The 21,917-nt window shown below is 42.1% G+C and overlaps 1 long non-coding RNA gene across 2 annotated transcripts in view; it reads right to left on the bottom strand.

Annotated features, from left to right (window-relative positions):
• The window catches only part of LOC116997270, a 147,545-nt gene that overhangs the window by 2,253 nt on the left and 123,375 nt on the right, over positions 1 to 21,917 (bottom strand). For both annotated transcript variants that reach the window (XR_004418143.1, XR_004418144.1), the window contains exons 3-12: positions 15,577 to 15,650; positions 14,787 to 14,874; positions 11,377 to 11,581; positions 10,980 to 11,180; positions 10,005 to 10,676; positions 8,617 to 8,750; positions 7,817 to 7,881; positions 2,141 to 2,230; positions 918 to 1,025; positions 1 to 195 (exon numbers count right to left, since the gene is read on the bottom strand). The exon at positions 1 to 195 is cut by the window's left edge and continues 1,153 nt beyond it. This is a non-coding gene — a long non-coding RNA (uncharacterized LOC116997270). The remainder of the gene's footprint in view (positions 196 to 917; positions 1,026 to 2,140; positions 2,231 to 7,816; positions 7,882 to 8,616; positions 8,751 to 10,004; positions 10,677 to 10,979; positions 11,181 to 11,376; positions 11,582 to 14,786; positions 14,875 to 15,576; positions 15,651 to 21,917) is intronic.

The following is a 21,917-nucleotide window of genomic DNA, read 5'->3' on the forward strand; positions in this document are numbered from 1 at the left end:
GGCAGGGTAAAAAAAAATAAGACTAAGATGTGTAATCTTTCCTGCAGCACTGCACAGATGTCACTTTCAAGAATTGCAGAGGAGAGAGGTGGAGGAAGGGTTTTCTCTTCTCCTGTCTGTTTTGCAAATTGAAGCCCACGAAAGCCATGGGAGTCAATGGAGTCACTCCAGCAGAGCCTTTAGCCTTTTCTTTTTCTGTAAAATGAAAGGAGGAAAGCAGGAAGAGGTTTTTTTAGCACTCCATTTTCTTTCTCTTCTGAAGCACCCACAGAGAGCAGGTCTCAGTGCCCATATCAAACACGTTGCAATGTCCCAGCCCCAAGCCCCCTGCTCTTGTGACTATGTAAATGGAGTTTTGTGGGATGGGAATCACAAAGAATTGGGAGCCTGGAAGCTGTCACCCCCTTACAAAAGTACCATGGTCATCCCCACACTGCAGGATTTGTTTCCAGCTTGAAGTAAATGAGAGGCCCTTCTCTGTGCCAGTCTCAGGAATGCTAGTGACTTCTCACTGCCCTTGGCTATCTTGTTTTTAATTTAAGAACCATGCAAGTGCACTTAAACATCATTGTTTACTGGTGTCATTGTTATCAAAGCAAGTAAAGACATCAGCATCTGTATTGTCCCCGGGTTTTATTTTCATTGTGTCAGGCTACAATGGGACTTTGAGCATCCAGTTCTTGACTACAGGCACCATTCAACAGGAAATTGATTTCCATGGGTGACAGGCGTGGAGGCTCCATGGGTTCCCGGGTGAGGCACACACAGCAGCACCAGCGTGCTGTGGGTCTCTATCCCTTTTCTTCTCAGCCTGGGGCTCTCAAACCTCACCTGCCTGATGCTGAACTCACACATCCTCCTCCTGAGCATTAAGACATTGGAGCTGGAGCGTAGTCAGTGTTTCCCACGAACTGTACCTGCTTCCAAATTAGGCGAGCACTAAGGGAAGAGACGAGCACACGTGGCATGGGGGGGCAGAGGTTTTCACAGAGAAGAACTGACGATGCATCACCATGGACAGGAGCCTTAAGGGCAAAATACAGTGCTTGTCAGTTCACGTTTGTCTGCACTTGGAGAAGAGGCATTTTCAGGCTCTGCATCATGATAGCTGTAACAAGCTGAGTTGAGAGACTTCAATACATCCCCAGCTATGAGTATGGACACTGATGAGAAAGCTTATGTGTGCCTACTCGCATTCATTTCATCCGAGTAGACACTTAGCTCATTCAAAAATACAGCTGGCAAGATAAGCCTTTGAGAGTACAAAATACGTATGAGGGTGTTCAGTTTTCAGTCAGGGTTATGCCATTTTTAATGGCCATATACTTACCCTGTCTGGTGCATTTATTCATTTTTGAGCCAAACTAGATTCAATGATTTTCATCATTTTTTTTTCCACCTCTGTTGACATTGTCTGACAAGACTGTTCAGACTCAGGTTGCTTAAGAAAAAATAAACTTTGGTGCCCGATTTTGAGCCATCAGCAGTGTTCAGTCTCATCTTTATTCTATTATTCTGTTGTAAAGGAACTTTCAGCTCAGGAGTCACAATGGAAAGAAAACAACACCAGCTCTTTTTTTTTTTTTCTCCCCCCTTTCTCCTTTTTTCCATCTTGTGATCTTAACCCAGCTGGTGAGGGAGAAAATTCCCATGTGAGGCATGTGGGTGGAGCCCAATTGTGTAAGCTCCATGCTTGCAAAGTGTTTGGCATGGATCCGCTGGCTGGCTTTGTTTTCCATGGCCGGACACAGAGGGAAGCCACATTCAGCACATTAACAGCCACCACCTGTTGCTCTGTTCTACTTCAGAGGAACCCTGAGGCTGGGGAATCGCACTGTGCTCTGGCCCTCCATCTCCAGGCAAGTTTGATATATCTGGGATGTGCACATTTTTCTTGTTTTTCCAAGATGCTGGTGGGTTTGGGAGTCCAGATGGAGAAGACATCCTTGGAGCAATTTGAGCTGTGCTTTGGTCACTAGGAGGGATTTTCAATTTGATGTGGTTCTCCTGAAGACAAATTCTTCTTGGTTAGTTCACTGCAATCAGAAATTTCCCTGACAGACTACTCCAAAAATCTTAACTATGTCAAGCCTAAATACAAGGAATAGCAAGAAAATGCAAAAAGCAAGAATTCACTGACCTTGTAAATGACATTTGTAGGACCATCACCAGATTTCTCCCCTCTTTGCACAGTACAGCTTAAATTGATCTCCATTCCTATTGCACTTTCCTGTTCATATGTAAAGCACAAGGAGAAAAAAAAAGCAGCATATCACTAATGCAGCTAATTCTCAGTATCTTGAAGCAATTGACACAAGTACATGAATTAACTCATCACTTTATATCACATACTTGAGGCAAATGTGCTATTTGGAGTACCTCTTGGTAAGAATAAGCAATTTAAGATCCATTAGTATTTGGAATATTCAGTTTCATTAAAACCACAGTCATCCCTAAATGCAGATGAGTGGAGAGAAGCTATCAACCTCGTGGTTGTACTAGACAAACTTAAAAACACTTTATATTACAGGGTACTGTGAAAGGGTTTTACCACAAAACAAAGCCAGGCCTTGGGTTTCCAAAAGAGGGTTCTCTTACCTTGGCTTGAAGTTCCTCATAGCTTTCATAAGTTTGAAAATTACAATGTGAATTGGGGGGAGACAGCAATTTTGGTGGATTTTAAGCTTTTAATATAATACCAGAGTAGTTTTGCAAAACAGTATCTGTTACTTGTGTACTGAATTTCATTCTCCTTTATAATGGCCTCAGTGTCTAAGATTGTGGGAGAGCTGGAATTGTTTTTTAAAATAATAAATACCTATCCCTCTGTTTTCATTCAAAATTTCCAGATAAATCAGGGCCCCTTTGCCCTGGGCTTGACCTGTAGAGCTTTAAGATCAAATTGGTTTCATTTAGGATACTGTGTTCTAAGAAGTTCTATAAATAATATAAAAGCAGTGGCTTCAGATTTTAATTAGGCTTGTGACAAATCTATAGCACATTAAACAAAATATATATTTCAATGATTTTTTAAACACTTACTGTACAGACCAAGGAAAGAATCCTGAAAAACTTCTGGAAAAAAAAGAATGTTCTTTTTTTCCTCATTTCAGCCACATTCAGCCCTCAAGAAATTCCTCAACTTAAAAAAAGCTATTTTTGTCTAAGAAGTCAAGGTAGAAATGTTACAGAAGTCACAGGAACTTCTGGAAAAACTAAATCCTTTCACTGTGCTGCCTAATTTAGTCTTAAGTCTTTCCCAAATGTTGAAACAGACTTTCAGGGCCGCAGACCTTACAATTCATACAAAACTGAAGTGCCTGCAGGTAAGAGCTGTGACTGAGTGAGAGATGGGCACTATTTAACCACTGAGAAAGGAACAGCTGGATCCTGGCTAACACAGAACACAACCTGCCTTCCACCCTTCTCCAGGTGCCCAGTCCAACCTTCCCAGGAGCCGCTGGTTTGGGAGAAGCTGCCTTCCAGAAAAGGAAGTGATCAGGGCAGCTAAAAAACAGAAGTGCAGCTGTGTTGATGACACGATGCTGGGAGGAGCGTCCCAAGAGATTGTTGCCGCATGAGTTCTTCCCTCGGAGGAAAAATCACTTCCTAATTGACAAAATTTACATGATAAGACCCTCATATCCTGATGAAATAGCAACACAGAGCTACACTGAAGTCACTGCTGCTCTGGCTGACAGGCTTGTAGAACATGGAGCGTGCAGTGCATCCCATGGCCGCTCTATATCCACTGTACGGCTTAGGTCAGGCTAGACTGACTCCCAAAGAGTCAAAAGTTAGTTTCTATAATCAAACAAAGGCACTGGATTCTGGTGAATCAGGATTAGTGTTCTGCAGCTGTAGGGGAGATACTTTATAATTAAGCCAGCACCCTCCAGCAGATCTCAGTTGGAGGTACCAGCAGTCTTAGGCAAAAACTGGTTTGAAATCAGCCTTGCTTCCGGCTGAATAGCTCTGCTGGTGATGAAAAAAAGTCTGTGTGTTTCTGTGGCTCCCACAAAGCAGAAGCCCTCCTAGAATACCTGAAAATGTGGACCTAATGCATCTTTATTTTCTTGCTTTTCATTTCTCTGCAAGATATATGATTGTGCAAAACGAGGGAAAAAAAAAGGCCTATTTACAAGAGTGGCTGCAAAGTTAACCATTCATTTTCTGCTCAAATGCGTGGACACAGTGCAAAATGATCCTTAAATGACAGAGCAGAAGTCAGGTTAAATCTGATGTTCCTATGCTGTTCACTTTTCTAGGTTACCAACCCATGTATAGAGATAATAGCTGGGTAGATCTTTGTCAGGACCAAGGCCTGGCCGGATTTCAATAAGTTTGCAAAAATCACTGGCCTAGAATCTGAGGCTAAGTAGGATCTTCTACCTGACTCATACACATTCCACATCAATATCTCTGATAAATGTCCCAAACATTCGAACACAGAAATAATACCAAGGGAACTTCCCTCACAGCTGAATCAAGCTGTGACAACAGATCCTGGAAATTGTGATTTTTGTAATAGTTTATCTTGTAATTGTCCTTTTTTTTTTTAAATGTCTACTTGTGCAGGGAAGAACAGCAGAGTCCTTTCATGTTGAACAGGTTTCAGGGCAGTTGGTTATTTCCCTGAAACTACACAGGGTTTCTGCATCAGGGTGAGACTGAGGTTTGTGTCAGGCACATTCCATGGTGATGTTATTTTTAAAATCATGTCTGCTGTTAGTTTACCCTGGCTGACAGAAATGACCCCCTTTCCCATCTCTGCATTCCTACACAATCTGGCCAGCAATAGCTGAAATTTGAGAGCACACACAGGTATAAATTTAGCCAACTGTTGGATTTTGGCAGTTTCTTGGCCACAACCTGTGGAGTCCATGGGCCTGAAATGAGTGATAGAGCAGCTTGGCATTCTTAGAGCTCTTATTTTAGACTCTCTAAAATCAAGTGCACCTTCTTACCTTGTCGCTTCACACTTGGTTCAGATTTTAAAGAGATCTTGGCAACTCTGAGAGCCATGAAACATTTTAAAGTGATTAATAAGACTGCACACTTAGAGCAAAGGATGACTCCTGCAGAACTCTGCCTACATTTCATGTTAGCATCAGATAACAATTCATCCACGTAAAGCAGATACCTCACAGAGTTCTCCTATGCATCCATAACAAAGTCTAAAGAGCAGGAATAACAACCAAGTGCTTAAACACACAATATTTTCAGAATAAAACAGATTAAAAGGAACAGTCTCTTGAAACAAATGTATTGATATTATAAGTCTCTGGGTCTCCAAACCACAATTTTACTTGTATAAACACATGGAACATTAAACTGTCTTTTCATTTTCCCATGATCTCCTAGCTGCCTCAGTGACACATGCCCTTCCTTCTTGCTCTCATGCTGGAGAGCCCATCCCCTGCCCATCCCAGTGCCCCTGACACAGGACACTGTGCTGCTCCAGGCCACCTCCCAGTGCCCTGGCTATCAAGGTGTCCCAGCCAGAGCTCACAGTGGCCTCTGGTGCCATAGCCCTGCCACCCTGGGGCTGACTCTGTGCCAGCAGTGCCAGGCACAGGAGGGGCATCCTGTTCCCTCACAGATGGCCTGTGTGCAGCCAAGGGACATGTTCCACTAAAAGGCAGGATGTTTGGCTGCAGGCTGGTACAACCTGATCAGGCTGGGTAGTGCCACACATCCCTGTGCTGTTTCTGAGGATCACTGCAGTGGTGCCCAGAACCAGGCTGGCCCTCACTGCTGTGACCTGTGACTGCTGTGTTGTCACATTGCCTTTTTCCACTGTTGCTTCCATGTTACCTGTGTAGTTTATACACTTTTTTCCTCTTCTAATGCATTTCTTTGCTGTAATTTTGGATAAATTTTCTCCCCCTTCTTGTCTATGATTTTTACCAGCAACACACTATGAAGCCAGTCCTAGCCACTTGATAATACTAGTGGCAAAGTTGTTTCCTAAGAGCAGAAAGCTGCCTGTACTCACGCTGGAAAAGACTATATTTTCAGAAATCCATTGTTGCTTTTGTGCCCCATATAGCATTCCTCTTTCTTCCCTTTGGGAATAGCAGTCACAATCAGCAGTTATTTGGCCACAAACCTGTGCAGCCCATGGGCCTGAAATGAGACTAATAGAGCAGCCTGCAATACCTAGAGCTCCTATTTTAGACCTCTCTCCAAACTCAAGTGGACTTTCTCACTTTGTCACTTCACACTCAGTTTTGAAAGAGATTTTGGCAAGAGATCTTGCAGTCCCCTTACTGTGTGTGAGGAAGTGAAAGCACTGTGAGTGCAGCACTGCCTTACCCAAACAGGCCAAGAGACAGGGAACTCTGAGCTAGTCAAACTGCTGAGGTTGAAACAGATTTATGAAAACATCTGTATTTATTTATTTGTATATACATTTCTCATCCTCTTCCCCCCACATAACCTGATATTCATGCAAGTCTATTCCTTTGTTGCATTTTTGCTTCACTTCCTGTCAAATTATTTCATTTTATTTAGCTTCACCTGTCAAAATACATGAGCTAATTCTCTCTCTGATGACCTGCCACTGCTTCTTAGTCTCCAGTGACAGGATGCAGCAACTGCATGCCTGCAAAGCCTGTGCCATGGAAATCACCTGGGCATCTTTACATACACATAGGCAGAGAAGACAAAAATGAAATGCCTTGAACTAGCTTAGCTCTGCTCTCAGGTGCTGCCACACAAGAAACCTCCTCTGCCCACAAACATGCTCCTTTCACACCTTTCATCTCTGGGCTGCCAAATGTTTAATGTGCAGAGTCTAACACAATGGACCCCACCATCTCTCTGAGTTTATCCCTCACCTAAAGTATCCTCTGTGGGCACTTATGGGGTTTTTGTGGGGGAGTGAAACAACATTTTGGTATAATGCAATATGTTCTGAAATAATTTCTTATTCTGTGAATTGACTGCATCTTACCTGATTAAAGGCAGCTGCAAAGGAAGGAACTCTCTGTAATACTGTGGTATTTATTTTTGTCATTTTTACAGCTTTGATGCTGGTAGTTATAATCTACTTGACCTCTCAGTCCATGTGCAGAGCTACCATGGCTCCCTGCCACCTTGCAGCACAGAAAGCCCTTGCCTGGCCAGTCCTATGGCTGTCCAGCAAGTCATTACTTGCAGTGGCAGTGGTGAAATGCAAAGCCAGAGTGTCTTGAGTAAACAGATCCCTCTTTCATCTCCTCTACAGAAGTGGGTGAGTGAGAATTGGTGTTACACAAGGCTGCGTTGATGCTGTTCAAAGTGATGAGTTTTACCCTTAATGTTATACTGAGGGAACCCATGTGGTGGCCAGTGATTGATTACCTTCACAAAGCTCATTTTCACTCAGCAGTGGTGAGTTTCAGAAGGGTGATAATAACAGATATCATTGCCTAAGTTCTCTCTCACAGGTTTTCCACTGTCCCATGGAAATCAAAAGGTGATTAATTCCTCTAACAGCTTTTTGTGGTACTCTGGAAAAGTTGACATAAAGTGGAAGATACTGCATATTTACCTGTAGGAGCCAAGGCCCATAATGGATCTTTAATAATGAAAACTGAGGACACTACATCAGCAAAGAGCTGGAAGAATGTGTGTAAAGAGATAAGAACAAGGCTCTCAGCAGGGATTCAGGACGTCCACAGGACCAGGAATGAACAGGCAGTCTATGTCCACCTGAGCCTGTGTGCTTGAAGAAACAGAATCAGAGCTAGAGGCTTTGAAGGGATGCCTGTCTGACCTTGGAGAGGCAGGTTACACAACCTGAATAAGAAAAATAGATGGCTCACATTACCTGTTAAAGTAGGGGAATGCTCCTCTTCAGGAGTTTTAGCTGAGGTTCTTCCAAGCATGAACCTCCTTAAAAAAAGACAAAACACACAGATTGCCAGACATCCCAAAGGGGTGAAGGAAACACCTGCTGGGGGCAGGTGCCAGGAGTGCCCCATCCTCTGTGGCCAAAAGCCCTGTGGTGGCTGAGGCTGGTGTGTGCCCCTGTCTAAGGGGGTCAGATGAGCAGTGCCAGGCAGAGAGGCAGCAGTGCTGGGTGAGGGCACTGCTGTCCCTCATCCTCTCCTTCTTCCACACGAGCAGCAGCAGCTGTTCCACCCCCTGCCCCCGGCGCTCGCCTGAGCGGCGCCTCGCGGGGTGCACAGTGTCAGTAGGAAACACAAGTAATGAGCCTCAATTAAGCAGCTCCCCATACAGCCATGGATGAACTTGTCCCAGCAAGAGTACCCAGGCCCAGGGGCTCTGCAGGGTGGTTTTGTGATGTGCAGCTGGTTCAAAGCCGTTTGTGGAACGCTGGATATTCCTCCTCCCTGTGGGACACGCTTGCCCTTTTGAGTACCACACACACGGGGTGCAGCTGGGGGGAGGCACAGACTGAGGATATGAATGCCATCCTTTTTATATAGACCTGGTGTTATATGTGCCTGTTTTCCAAGGAGAAAGAACAGACAAAGGCAGCAAAGGTCTCCACCTTCATAAAAATGATGAAGGCTTTGGCTGACGTAACACTGGTTTGCTCCTGAAACAAAACTTGGGCACCATTTAGCCTTGCTCTCATTACTGTTTATGTAGGACAGCACTTACCTTCACTTAGAGAGCCAGCACAACATTTTGAGTCTTTTCTTCTTCCCAAGAGAGTCTTCAGTGTGGGGTTTACATGGTGGCCAGAACTTATGCAGCCTTTTCCCAGCAGGATATTTCTGCAGTAATATACAGATCTGAAAAGATAAACTATTTATTCCCATGAAGACCATGAAGAATACTTGGGAAGTAAGAAAAAAAAATTAAAAATTCCATCTTGTTACATTCCATATCCTGAACTTCCAGTCATGATAGAAAGGGGATGTCAGCCTCTGCTGTCTCTGAGGCTAGGCCACAGAAACTGTGCTGATTCCCTTCAGGGAAGCAATGCTGCTTTCAGTAGGCTTCACACTTTTTGCAACATGTGGGTCACCAAGTTAACTTTTGCCAAAAGAGCATACAGAGTTTGAAGAGCTGCACTTATATAAGCTTGTACTCAGTGATTAGAGGAGCCACAGTGTTCACTGGAGAACAACATTCAGCTGGACAACTGCATGAAAAAATGACCTGGGGGGGACTTTTGGAGTGGGTTTGGGCAGGAGGTGGACCCCTTGCATGGTGGCATTCCAAGGAGGAGAGGAGAAGTTTAACTAATTCAAGGGTTTCAGGTATTTTAGGAAAGGTTTTCACTGACTGACAGTAGGACAATGTTTGCATAATTGCCCAAGCATGCAGCCTTTGAATAATAATAATATTGCTGTTTTGAGATACACTTTGTTTTCAGAAGTGACCTGATATCAGCAGAAGCAAAAGACTCAATTTCACAGTTACTTCGAAACAAAAATAATTATGGGAATGCATGCAGAAATTAAATTTGTGCAATTTGTGCAAAGAAACTAAACATCCCCTAAAGCCAAACAATTTCAACCATTTCAGATTGGTTATCCTCTCTGTATCACTATTTAGTCCTGAGATCTCTTCTTCATCTGCTCTAATCCCATTCTTTTGCTGTCTTCCATCATGCTAGAGATATTCTAGGTCTTAGACAATGTGTATATCCAATAAATGTAATTAAAATGTAACTACAACTATCTTTTTCATTTTCCTTATCACAAAAACAAATTACATATTGAACCCTAACAAACTTTATGGATGTATTTCTCATTTTCAGTCTTGTGCAGTATCCACTGAAGACAAATAGGATAATTTCCCACAAATACAGGAAACACTGGTACAAATAATACAGCAGAAAAAAAAAAAAAAAAAAAGCCTGTTTAAAAATTGCAGGAATGTGAGAATCTCTTTGACTGAAGATGTACAACCCTCAAATCACTGAGGAACCTACTCATCACCTTTCAACCTCCTGGTAATATCACCCAAAGAAAGAGAAGCTTCTTTTCTCTGTTCTATCTGTATTTTGAGTTGCTTAGAAAACAATAGCTACAACTTACCTTTGCATACATTTGCTCCTTCCAAAAAGGGCAGACAAGCCATTGTTAAGCCAGTTTTGGGGGATCACCTTTCAGAGGCTTCTGAGATTTATTTGTTCACCTTATTGGCAATAGTTCATCAGCAAAGTATTTCTGAAAGAAGGACAGAGTATCTCTTCCTGGTTCTGTAAGTGGGAAAGCAAACCCGGGTACCAGAGCTCTGTCTCCTCTTTCCTTTAGTGAGCAGTAACAGCACCACAAGTCCTGACAGGCTTGGAGAGTGTCACCAAGCTGTCCATCAGCCAGTGGGGAAGGATCTGACAGTGACTTACAGCCAGGGGGAGTGACAGAGACAGCATTTACCCCGAATGCTGAGCCATCAGGGAAGATAAGTGCTGTGACCTGTGTCTCTGCACAGCGACCTTCTTGGCTACGTTCAGCTCTGGCTGACACCTCCTGGGCTGCCACCACTGTGTCCAAGGGTGCAGTGTGCACCTCCTCCACTCTATCCTGTCCCTTTAGAGAGCTGTGCATGATGCTGGCCTCTGCCTCAAGGCTGAGGGCAGTCTGCTGATGCCATTAGAGCCATCAACACCATCAAGGAGGAAAATGTTGCAGTAAGTCTGACCAAGTGTTTAGTGTGAGGTTCGCTGTCAGTCATCTGCTCAGCCTGGTTCCATTCCAAATCAGCTGCTAGGAAATGAGGGACAAAAAGAAAGTACTTGGCAATGAATCCTAGTATTTTTTTCCTCCCCTCTGCATTCCTCACCCACCTTCATTTCATAGCTTTGCTGTGAAGAGCTGAAGAGAAAAAGAAATGGCTCGAGTCTAAAGCCATTTTTGATAATGTAAATGCACAACCATTTATGCTTTCAAGAATCCAAATCTGCAATTTCAAAATGGAATTATGCCAATCACGTTTTCTATCTGGCTAAATTAATTGTTAGGAAATCATAAATAAGGATGGCACAGACCACTTAATGGAAAGACACTGACCTTCCCTCCATGGTTTATTACTATCCTCTGGTCCAAACTGAAGTGAGCTCATGTTCTCAGTGTGTCTCTTGCCATAAGAAGCAGTTTTGCTTTAGAAAAAGCTCAGAAGCAGTATGAGGATCCCACTCATTTATTTCTCCTAGGAAATACATTCTCTTTTGGTCTCCTCAGAGGGATGTGTCTTTGTAGGCAGGTTCAGCACTGCCAAGGGAGGGGAAAAACAATAATTTCCAGCTTCATGATCATGGTTTCCAGAATCATCTTGGCTGTGCACTAGCATTAGTCTCTGTATATGTGTCTGAGGGAGGATAGGCTCTCAAAATAAGTAAAAGGCAAATTCAAAGAAGAGAGTAATCTCTTCTTTATCCTCAGTGCGTAGGACAAGACACGGGCTTACCTGCAGCTAGAGGTGTTAAGGAACAGCAAAGTTCTCTTTGAATCTTCTCAGAATCCCTAAGAATTTTCTCAGAACTCCTGAGAAAATCTGCCTAATGAAGGTGGAGTGCCTGTGGGTGGAGGTGCTCGACTCACGGCACTGTTCTTGGGGAGATGCAGGTATTGTTAAGGACAGAATAAATAACCTCTTGGCAGATATTCCACCCCTGTGAATGACAAAAATGTTTTACTCATACCAGTGTTTTTTGTTTCTGAGATCTTCTAGCACTGAGAGGAAGCAACTGAGTATCTCAGCTCTTCCTGCCACATGAGAGTACACCAAAAGCAGCAAGGAAAACAGACAGGGAAAATCTAGCCTCAGAGCATGAAACATGGGAAATAAGGATATGCTGATGGCATTAAAAATCTAAATATGCTGCAGGTAACATGGGGAACAGCTGACAAAGTCCAGGAGTAAAGACAACAGCTAAAAAAGTGAGCACAAGAGGCTGAGAGAGGCTGGAATTCTGGAATGAGACAGGCTCCACATGAACTGATGGCTGCCAGAGTTGCACTCGCACGCCGAGAACTTTTCATTTTAGTGCCCTTTTAGAGGAGCTGAAAATATCCACTAACCCTGAGAACAAACATATCATTTTAAAGCAGAATAGGCCTGTAAGACTTTTTAACACTTGTTCGTTGATTATATTAATGCCAGAATATATTAAAGAAGTGCAATATAAATTTGATTTTAATTGTTTTGTACACACGCCAGTGAAAAGGAACTGATTGGATACAGTTCACAGGCAGTATGTTAATATGTTATTTTCATATGATGATAGCTTTGCATAATCTTTCTTTTTCCAAGATTTAGAAGAACCTGTTGTTAACCAAAGCACAGGAGAGAGGAAGAATACAATTTACATAAAATCGGCTACCCTACACATTAATTAGTAATGTGGCTGAGCGGAAGGTGTGTTCACTTAGTAGAAAGTACACTTTATAATTTATACACCAGCTGTTTCAGTGCTTTCTAGTCCATTTTCCTCCCTGCCTGCCTCTAATGAAATCGTGTTACTGGAGAATTGACTGGGGTGAATTGAGATTTTAATCCCATTGACGCTTCTCTATGGAAAGGCACACTGGTGGGAACTTTTAATGGAAGGTCTGTAATCAGAAGACACTTGTATTCAGTCCCCCACTATAATGACTCTCATCAAATGTTAAAGCCCAGGCAGTGTGCAGAAGGCTAGAATTTCAAGGTTTTTGACCAACCCCATTTGAGGCATTCCTCTGGGAGTGTGTGATTACTCAAGTTTAGCAGTTTATTGCCTCATCTTTCAATATCCAGTGAAGCACAAAATTCTCATCTAGGTTGCTCTTTTTACTTAAAGAACAGGCCAAAATAGACTGCAGAGCTACTAGCACTGTCATTGAGGTTAATTCTTGCTTCTCATTTAACAGGAGATCAATGAAAAAGCTTTAAAATATTAGAACACAAATGCTGCTTGGTCTCTAAAATTGTCTAGCAGCCTTTGTAAAAATTCTGGTTCTCATCACACTTTTCCAACACACACTCGCATTTATTTATTACCAATTGCTTTTTTAAGGCTAAGAGTAACATTAATTGAGAGGTGGTGCTGTTCTGCAAAGAAGGATGTAAACATGTATTAAAATCCAGCAGAGCGAACAGTTTTCCTATTCCCCAAACTTTGCAGTCAAGAAAAGTACAGTCATTAAAAGAGAGGTGGTCAAAAAGCAAGCTGAACTGGGAGTTAATGGGACTCATTATGTCGGCTGCATGTTAGCAATGTCTCCTTCTCTACCAGAAAAACAAGCAGAAATAGACACAGAAAAGCAAAACCCACTTAAACAAATGCCTGTTAAAATCCCTGTGAGGAGAATGCATTTGCTCTGAACAGACACAAACACATCAATTAATACAGTGGAAGCCACTTATACAAATACATGTTAAGAAATAAACTGGAAAAAATGAAGGAACTTCTGACAAAAGATGTCAGATGCAGTTGAAAGGAATAAATCTATTTAAAAGACAACATATTTTTCAAATGCAGCAAGTCAAAATAGAAGGAATAATAGGAAGAATGCCTCTGAAGAATTAGTGTTAAATAATAATAAAAAAAATCTTTCACTTCCTTCTTCTTTTCCTCCTCCCCCAAAAAAGGAATCAAGATGAGAGTTTCTTTAATAAGCATTTCTCTGGCAACTTAATGAATACATTTGAATGACTTTCGCTATTCCCTGTTCCTTTCTTATTGAATTGGTCAGACAAAGGTCTAATTTGGGAGGTTTTTTACTTAAAGGAGCTCTTTCTTTCTGATACTTCTTTTGGGCCAGCATGGGTTCAGGATTTTCCACTCCTTATGCAATTCACTCCCTCTGGTCCTTTTCTTATTTTAGTTATTTCAAAAAATGTTAGGATCCACTTGTTATTAGAGGTTCCTTTTTTATGGCTTCCAATCTGAATAGGTGCCTACATTCTCACATTCCCTGCAGAATTCATGGCAGTTATTGTATATGTGCTATAATTCATACAGGAAGGATCACAGTGTAGCTTTTCACCAGAAGATGTTTGTGTGCATTTTTCAGGGCTTGTTTAATGCTTATTTAATTTCAGAGTTTAAATTAATCTGTATTAGATTTTTTTTCCTTCTGTGCTCTATGCAAGTGCCTTTCAGGAGGTCTTTCTTTAGATTTTTAGACTTCCCACTCAAATTTGATGGATTAAAGTGTTCCAAGTGTCCAAATCTGAAGGGAACATCCAAACATCAGATTCCTTTAGAGTTTCTGTAGCAAGTAATGAATGCCTTTTGTTACATCAGCCCTAATTTTTCTGGGCTCTCTCCTGCTTCCTTTTACCAGCCTCCTGTCCACTTCTTTGGGAGTTTTCTCACTCTCCTCCCTGGCAAGCCACCCTCTGTTCCCAACCAGCTTTCTGCTGGAGTCTCTCAGGGGTACCCATCAATGATCTGCATGCTCCACGGGCATTCATTAATTTATCTCCCCAGCACCTATATTAGGCATGGAATATTACATCAGTCTGGCAGAGAGAGAGCTGAGACACAGACAAGCAACTGAGTCACCCAAGGGCACTCAGGAAATTTGCTCGAGGGCCAGAAATCTCATCCAGGCTCTCATTTCTTAAACACAGATAGTGCTGAATAAGTTTCCTAAGTGGTCCTAATCCACCAAAAAGAGCAAGATACAAATTCAGACATTCTGACATTGTGCCTAACCACAAAATACCAGCATTTTACTATGTAGGCTGTCTTTTCTAGCTCTCCAGAAGAAAACAGCTTAGCAACTAATAAGTAAGGCCATTAAAAGCGGATTAAGTTTGAGGAAATGTGAGAGATTCTTTCTGTAAGGGGCAAGGAGGCTCCTGAACACAGACTAGCACTCCACACTCACCTTTCTTATTGAAGCTGACCTAGTTATTAACTCTCCATTTTGAAAAGGACACACCAAAGAAAACGTGGAGACTGTTGTGAGATAAGAGCTGGTCAGAGGGGAAAGGAAAAGATGCATCAGCACAATAAAATAATTGGCCAGGCAGTAGCTTTGCTGGAAAGGACTGAAAGGAGCCCTGGATCGTGAATGGATCAATGAATCAGCAATACTGTTACCAAAACTAAAGAATGAGAAGTTTGCAAGGTGTAAATAGTCATGTAAGAAAGGAAGGGGAGAAAGAAAATACATTCCAATTAAAAAAAACCAAAACAAAACAACAAAACCAAAACACCAAAACCACCCCCAAAAAAACAGGTATATAAAGCATGTCCAATCTTTCAGGCCTCTCCAGCACCATCTCTCTAGGATGTTTATAGCATCTTTCTGCCCTTAGGTGGTTGTTGGTTAGGGGCAATCTGGATCAGAATAGAACTACAGGAAGAGTGAAGAACTCTGTTTTCTGATTAGAATTCAATCATTGGCATCTGCCAATTCCACTATTTCTGTAGTGCCTTCCAACAGATTAATCTGAGCATGCACTTACTGTAAAAGATTAAAAGCTATAGATCCAAATATTTTGTTTTGAAAATAAGAAACCCTCAAATTTTTGTTTCAACCAGTTTATGTTTCTTCACTCTGCCTGCTTCTGGTGGTTTCTTTTTGGGCACGTGGAGTGTGACAAATTTTCCCTGGAGTAAAGACAACAAAACTTCAAATGCAGTGGAGACAGAAGATATTAAAAAGTACTCACATGATGGAAATGTGTCTGTCTTAAGTTGGTTCTTCTGACTGTTACTAAGTCATGACTGCCCATGTGCTATTGAGCTGCAAAATGGAGCAAAGAGAGTCATAGGGATAACAAGACCTTCTGCTTCTAACAAAAATATTGCTGTTTATAGCAGGGAAGCCCTCTAAAATACATTTGCACTGCACTTTGCACAATGAGCCCTGGTCTTCAGTGATACAACAGTAATAACTGTCAATAACACTGTTTATGGACATTTTCTCTTTTCAACAGCATAAGGGTGCTTTTCTAATCCACCAAGGCTATAAACTTGAACTATTGCACTATTTCTAAGGGCAGAAGTGAGACCAGAGATCAGGCAGATGAAGCGTGTCTTTTGTGATTTATCTGCTCGCTGCCACCACCACCTTATTTCTGCAGTGAAGCCATAAGGAGGGGATCATCAGTGCTTAACTCAAATGTAAATAAGTATAACATCTTCTGGAGGCCCAAGCAATAATCCCATTCAGAAAGACATAAAATTTGGTATGACTGGGAAAGTATAAGCCAGCTACACTTCCTGCATAAGGCAGCTAGAGGGTAATTTAACAGGGAAACTACAGCTTTGTTCTGTGAAAAATCAACTTCAGATAAACTAGGAAGAAAACACAGACATCTATGGCAGGAAAGAATCCCACGAGTCCCAGGGGATAGTCCAGCCTGCCTGATGTGGCACAGGTCTTCCCCTCCCCAGACTAGAGCTATAGAGTCCATGGCACTCATGAATTTTTTGGCTTCTGTTAATCTCTAGTGGTACAATACACCATATGTTTTTTTTCCCCAGGACAGGCTGCCTTCACAGCATGGTCCCAAGGAAAGGATGAAAAAAAATCCAAATCTAGTAGTACTCTTCAGAGAGAGAAGGCAAGTCAACATTCACAGAAGAAAGAAATGTCATTGAAATTTTGTTGTGTTGAATCACTTAAATGAAATCATAAGCTACTATAATGTATTGATTCTTTTGCATTTCCTGGGAGGATGCCGTTTGAAGGAGACAAGGTGCTTTCTATTTGCTTTTAGGCATTATTTAACACCAAGTTTTACTCTTCTATGTAAAAATCAAGTTGTGTGCCAGTAACTTGATGAGCATACTTTTGCTATATCCACAGGGATACAAAATGGTCATAGAGTTCAGAGCTCCATAAAGTGCAGCAAGTATTCTTATAAATTCCTGTGACCTACAAAAAACACTTTTGTATGTGAATATCTTCAATAGATTGATCTAGCTTCCCTTAATATTTCATGACCATGTATGTTTAACAGAGAAGATGTTTATAGTGACAGCATTTTATACCCTTTAATTACACAGTAAATACTCCAAATGCAACTCCATGGTTTCTTACAGGAAACAGCATAGCAGTGGCAGTGACAAAAGTGAATGAAGCAAGGAATAGGTTATTCATCCCCCACAGAACAGAAGACACAGCATAGGAAGAAACAGTTTTCTTTGAACTTTCAATAATGAAGATGCCCATGGAAGTCAAACACATAGCATAGCAAGTTTCAACTGCTCAGGCTATAGCTGGCTTTTCCCCAGGAGTTTTGGTACCAAAAATATCCCTTTTCTGCAACAGTGTTAGCCCAGACCTTCGTGATTTGGTTTGCTTTCAGCACAGGGTGTTCCTTTACCTGAGCAGCACAGCCAAAAGAGGAGGAAGTGCACATGTTATTTTCCACATGAATCACTGACATGGTGACTTAATTTTCAAAGGCGATGGAAAAGCAACACTATGGAATCTAGCAAGATGGGCAAAGGAATATGAATTTGCAAAGACCTAATGAATAACCCTTCTGCAGATAGTGACCAGTGCAGGAAGTATCTGATGGCTGATGTTTCGGACCAAACAACCTGCAATCATGAATTCACAGTATTACAGGCACTGGAGATTTTTACAGTCCTCAGTTGGTAGATTAGGATAGATAACTTCCAGAAAGTGTATTTGTCCTGCCATCAGTACTCCCAAATACATTCAATTTCTTGTTGCTTTTGGGAAAAAAAAAACAGCTGAAATTGACCATTTTGAGAACTTCAGCTAAACTGTAACCAGGATTCACTATCTCAAAGGTGAATGTGATCTAATAGGAAAGACCAAAAATCTGTATTCTGTCACCATCTGTTAAAACCAGGCAGGACACTGTTCTTTATCTTTTCCACAACCCATCCTTCCTCCAGGAGATATCTCCTGCTAATGGCCCATTGAGTCCCACTGCATGACTGATGAAATTACTGCATCCCATTGGAAGATGCTCCACTCAGGGGGAGGAGCCAAGCATTTCCTACCTGGATAAAAACTGAGATTTGGAACATCAAAGTAGTCTTTTTCCACTGGATTCCAGAGGAAAACCAGACCCTTCTACATCATCACTGGACCTCCGGAGGGAAACTGCACCTTCTACAGGAGCACTGCATCAACTGAATCACATCTGTCACTGCAGGAGGATGCAGCCACCATTTAATGGGACTGCTACCAACACCCTGCCTGACGGGGTGTCAGGTTGTACTCTGACTTTGTCAGTGTTTTTGAGGTTTTTTTGGTATTACTGTATTTTTATTTTAATTTTTTTCCTAGTAAAGAACTGTTATTCCAATTCCCATATCTTTGCCTGAGAGCCCCTTAATTTCAAAACTAAAATAATTTGGAGGAAGGGGGTTTGCATTGTCCATTTCAAGAGAGGCTCCTGCCTTTTTTAACAAACAGCTGTCTCTCAAACCAAGACATGGCACAGCAGGAGTGGCTCCCAGCAAGCACCCAAGTGGCCCTGGACTGGTGTAGCTACAGCACGGCTGGCGTGTGTGCTTGCAAACAGGGCCACAGGAACCGAGCTACTGTTACATGTTTACTGGGGATGGAAAGTGGATCCACGAAGCAGCACATATGTTCGCCTGATAGTCGTTAAACAGGGATTTGACTGCAGATCTTCTGGGAGAAATCTAGCAGGAAAGAGCTGAGTATCTGCCTCAGTCTTGGCATGCAATAGTGCAGCTCCATTTCCATTAGGGAATTCGCATATGTCTGGAATTAGGCACACTGGCAATCAAGCCACTTCTTTACAAATAACTAAGAAAAGGGAACAAACTGTTTGTTATCAAATTGATTCAGGCATCTGGGACACAGTGGGTGAATACTATTGATTATTTTCATTCAGGTTTTAAAGTGAATTTACTTTGGCCAACTGCTCTCCTTTCATATTTACTTGCCATGAACATTCGAGTGATCAAGTTTTACTTACACAGATGTGACCTTGACCAAGTCCTTTTACCCCTTTGTGCTTCAATTTCCTCCTTTCCTCTTACCTGGCTCAGTTATAAACTCAAATAGATTCATCTATCAAGGTCTACACCTTAATTAATTAAGCATGTTGGGTCCTATCTTCTCTGGGATCACTCCACACAACAAATCAGAATAACAATAAACTGTGCAAAATGCATTTCCAAGTCTCATATATGAATGATGTTAGTGGAAAAGGAATTTGAAATTCAGAGGTGGCATTTGAGCCAGATGCACTTGCTTTCTCACTCATCCACATAACCCATCTGCCCAGCGTGGTGAGGCCACGCTGCTCGGTATGGGCTACTCGCATCAAATTACTTCCCAGTGGGATTGAAAAAATAGAGGAAAAAAAAGTTCACAAAAGACTGACAAACCTAAAGCCAGCATAGAATCACATTCTGATCTGCTCAGAAAAATTTCAAGAGCAGAAAAAATCTAACTACTTTCATCTATTATTTGAACATTACATGTTCAGTTGCACCTCAGTGCTTTTTTAAACTGCTTGAGCAGATAGCTTATAAACAGAAGTAAAAAACTATAATAAAAAGCTTTTTTCCCCCCTCATTCCTCTGTGATTAGATATATATGTGGCCTCTAGGTCCCTTGGTTACAAAGAGTTGATTGATATGACTTCCTTGGCTCTATATTTTTTCACACATTTGCAGGAATTAAATATTTTGGGGACCTCTCCCTCAGCCAGCTTTACTGAGGCTCTACAAGAAGAATGAGTAGAGGGTAACCCACAGGGAACATACCTGTAGAATCCATATTTCCATGGAACTCTGGCTGTGGCCTTGCAGAAGCTGCTGTGCCTGGGCACAGGGGCAGCACTGGTGCCAAGTTCTGGTCCCATTGGTGTGGGATGTCAAGCACAGGTATCATTTCTTGCAAAGCTGCTATCTGCAGCACCCCTCTTCACCACAGGACAAGTAAGAGGGACTGGAGATGCAGAGAAAGACAGTAGCTTATGCCTCTTATGGAACAACACAAAAAATGTGCTTTTGGGCAGCCTAAAGGGTCAAAGTCCCTCTGGGAAGCAGCTGCTCAGCAGAGAAGTCCCTGAGCAACCATTCCTTGCCACTTACCACTTCCAGTGGACAGCCAGCTCAGCCTCCTAGACCACAGATCCCAGGGTCAGAGAGAATACAAGGGTGAAGGGTGGCTGATCCTGCATTATTTAAACCTTTTACTAACAAGGGCCAGATTCTCAGCTACTGTAAATTGAAAACACACTGAACTCACTCAAGGCAGGTAAAGTTAAACCAGCTGAGGATGGTTTAACCAATACAACTTCTGAGTCCATTTACTCAATAATGAAAAAGAAGAGAGAGAGGTGTGCTTGGTTCTTGGGCATATTTGGTTTGGGGTTTTTTGTGTAAGATTTTTCTTGGAGTATTTCTTTTAGGAAGGAGGAGTGAGGTGAGAGGAATTGTGTTTGGCCTGTTTGGAACTTGCAGAACTGAAGCTGGGAAGCAATGCAAAAGAGCACTTTAATAAGTAGGGAGTGCCAAATGAAATGCTGTTTTTTCTGCTATGGATGAAGAAAGCTAAATACAATATTCACGTTACCTCAGTTTCTTCCATTGCTCCAGACAAAACCATTGCCAAGACAAAATAACCCACTCTGCTATTGCACAAACTCTTCATGTGCAGTTATTTGTGCTAGCCAAACAGAAAGAAATTAATCCCATTTTGAGCACTGAATGCGTGGCCAGAGATTTCATTATATTGTTACCATTTGGGACAAATATGCAAGAAGAAAAGAACTACTCTGCCAGGATTTCAAACTGAAATGTACATTTAAAATTTAGCTCGTGACTTCCCAGTGCCATTGTGAGTTTTTTTCCCAATGTTTCACCCTGGAGGCATCATGTTGTGAGTTCAGCAGGCAAGATGCTGCCATGACTTATACCTCATCAGATCAAAGGCATTGCATGGACTGCCAGGGACGGATGTGATTCCTTGGACTAATTTTATTATTGTAACTCCACTGACTTCAGGGCGTTACACCAATGATGAATTTGGCTCATCATACGGCAAATGAAGCTTAGCATCTTTTGTTCCAAGTCTTCTTTTCTATCCACCTCCTCTGCTACCACCTGCTATTACTCTTTGGGTATGTTTACACCACATATTGCAAACAGCCATGAGCAAGCTCTGCCCACGCTCCAATCTGACAGAAGCCATGTGATTGCACTGGCACCAAGCCTGAGCTAATAATCCCTCATGAGAAGGATTTTTTTCAGTGAATAGCACGAGCAGGATGAGTGTACATCTATCCATACAGCATCAACATGCCCAAAGACTAATCTATGCTGGAAATCTCTCTACAGGTCTGGAATCTTCTCCTTCCCTCTCTCTTTTTCCCATGCCCTATAAAGAGATCTTGTGCCTGCACTCATAATCCCCAAAGTCAGAAAAATGCTCCTGAGTGCTACAGAGAATTGCTGTCTTCACTTGTTGGTTCAGGGCCCTTCAGTACTGCTCAGTCCTAGGTACTGAGCCTTCTTCTCTACCAATTTAAACAGGTTTCTCACCCAAAGAGCTGGCAACATTATCCCACAATCTGCCTCCTTTTCTTTCTACTGCTGTTCAGCTTTCCATTGCCTTCTCTACCAACATCACTAAGGCTTGCTGATGGTGCCCCTCCTGCATATGGCCCATCCTGCTCTTTGCAGCAATACCCATTGAATTTCCTGGGCTCTTATTTGGCAGCTTCACCTTTTGTTTTCCAGGACCTAGCAGACCATTCCTTGGGGTCTCACTGCTCCACCATATCCCTGCCTTGCACTGTGGTGAAGACAAACCTACAAACACCATGACTGGAAACACCACAGTTGGAAGGGAACAGCCAGACCCAAGACCTTCTGGTGTCTGTGAGGAACTATCACATAATTTTCATCTCTTGAAATTTATTTCCTCTGATGCAGGGAGCAGCTGGATGCTTCATATTTTCGAAAAATTTAAAGCTACCTAAATTTTTACTTTACTTTTGTTACCTGTGTAAAAGACTGGCCACAGACCAAGAAATTTCAA

Source organism: Catharus ustulatus, chromosome 6 (genome assembly GCF_009819885.2).
Source record: "Catharus ustulatus isolate bCatUst1 chromosome 6, bCatUst1.pri.v2, whole genome shotgun sequence".
Lineage (NCBI taxonomy): Eukaryota > Metazoa > Chordata > Aves > Passeriformes > Turdidae > Catharus > Catharus ustulatus.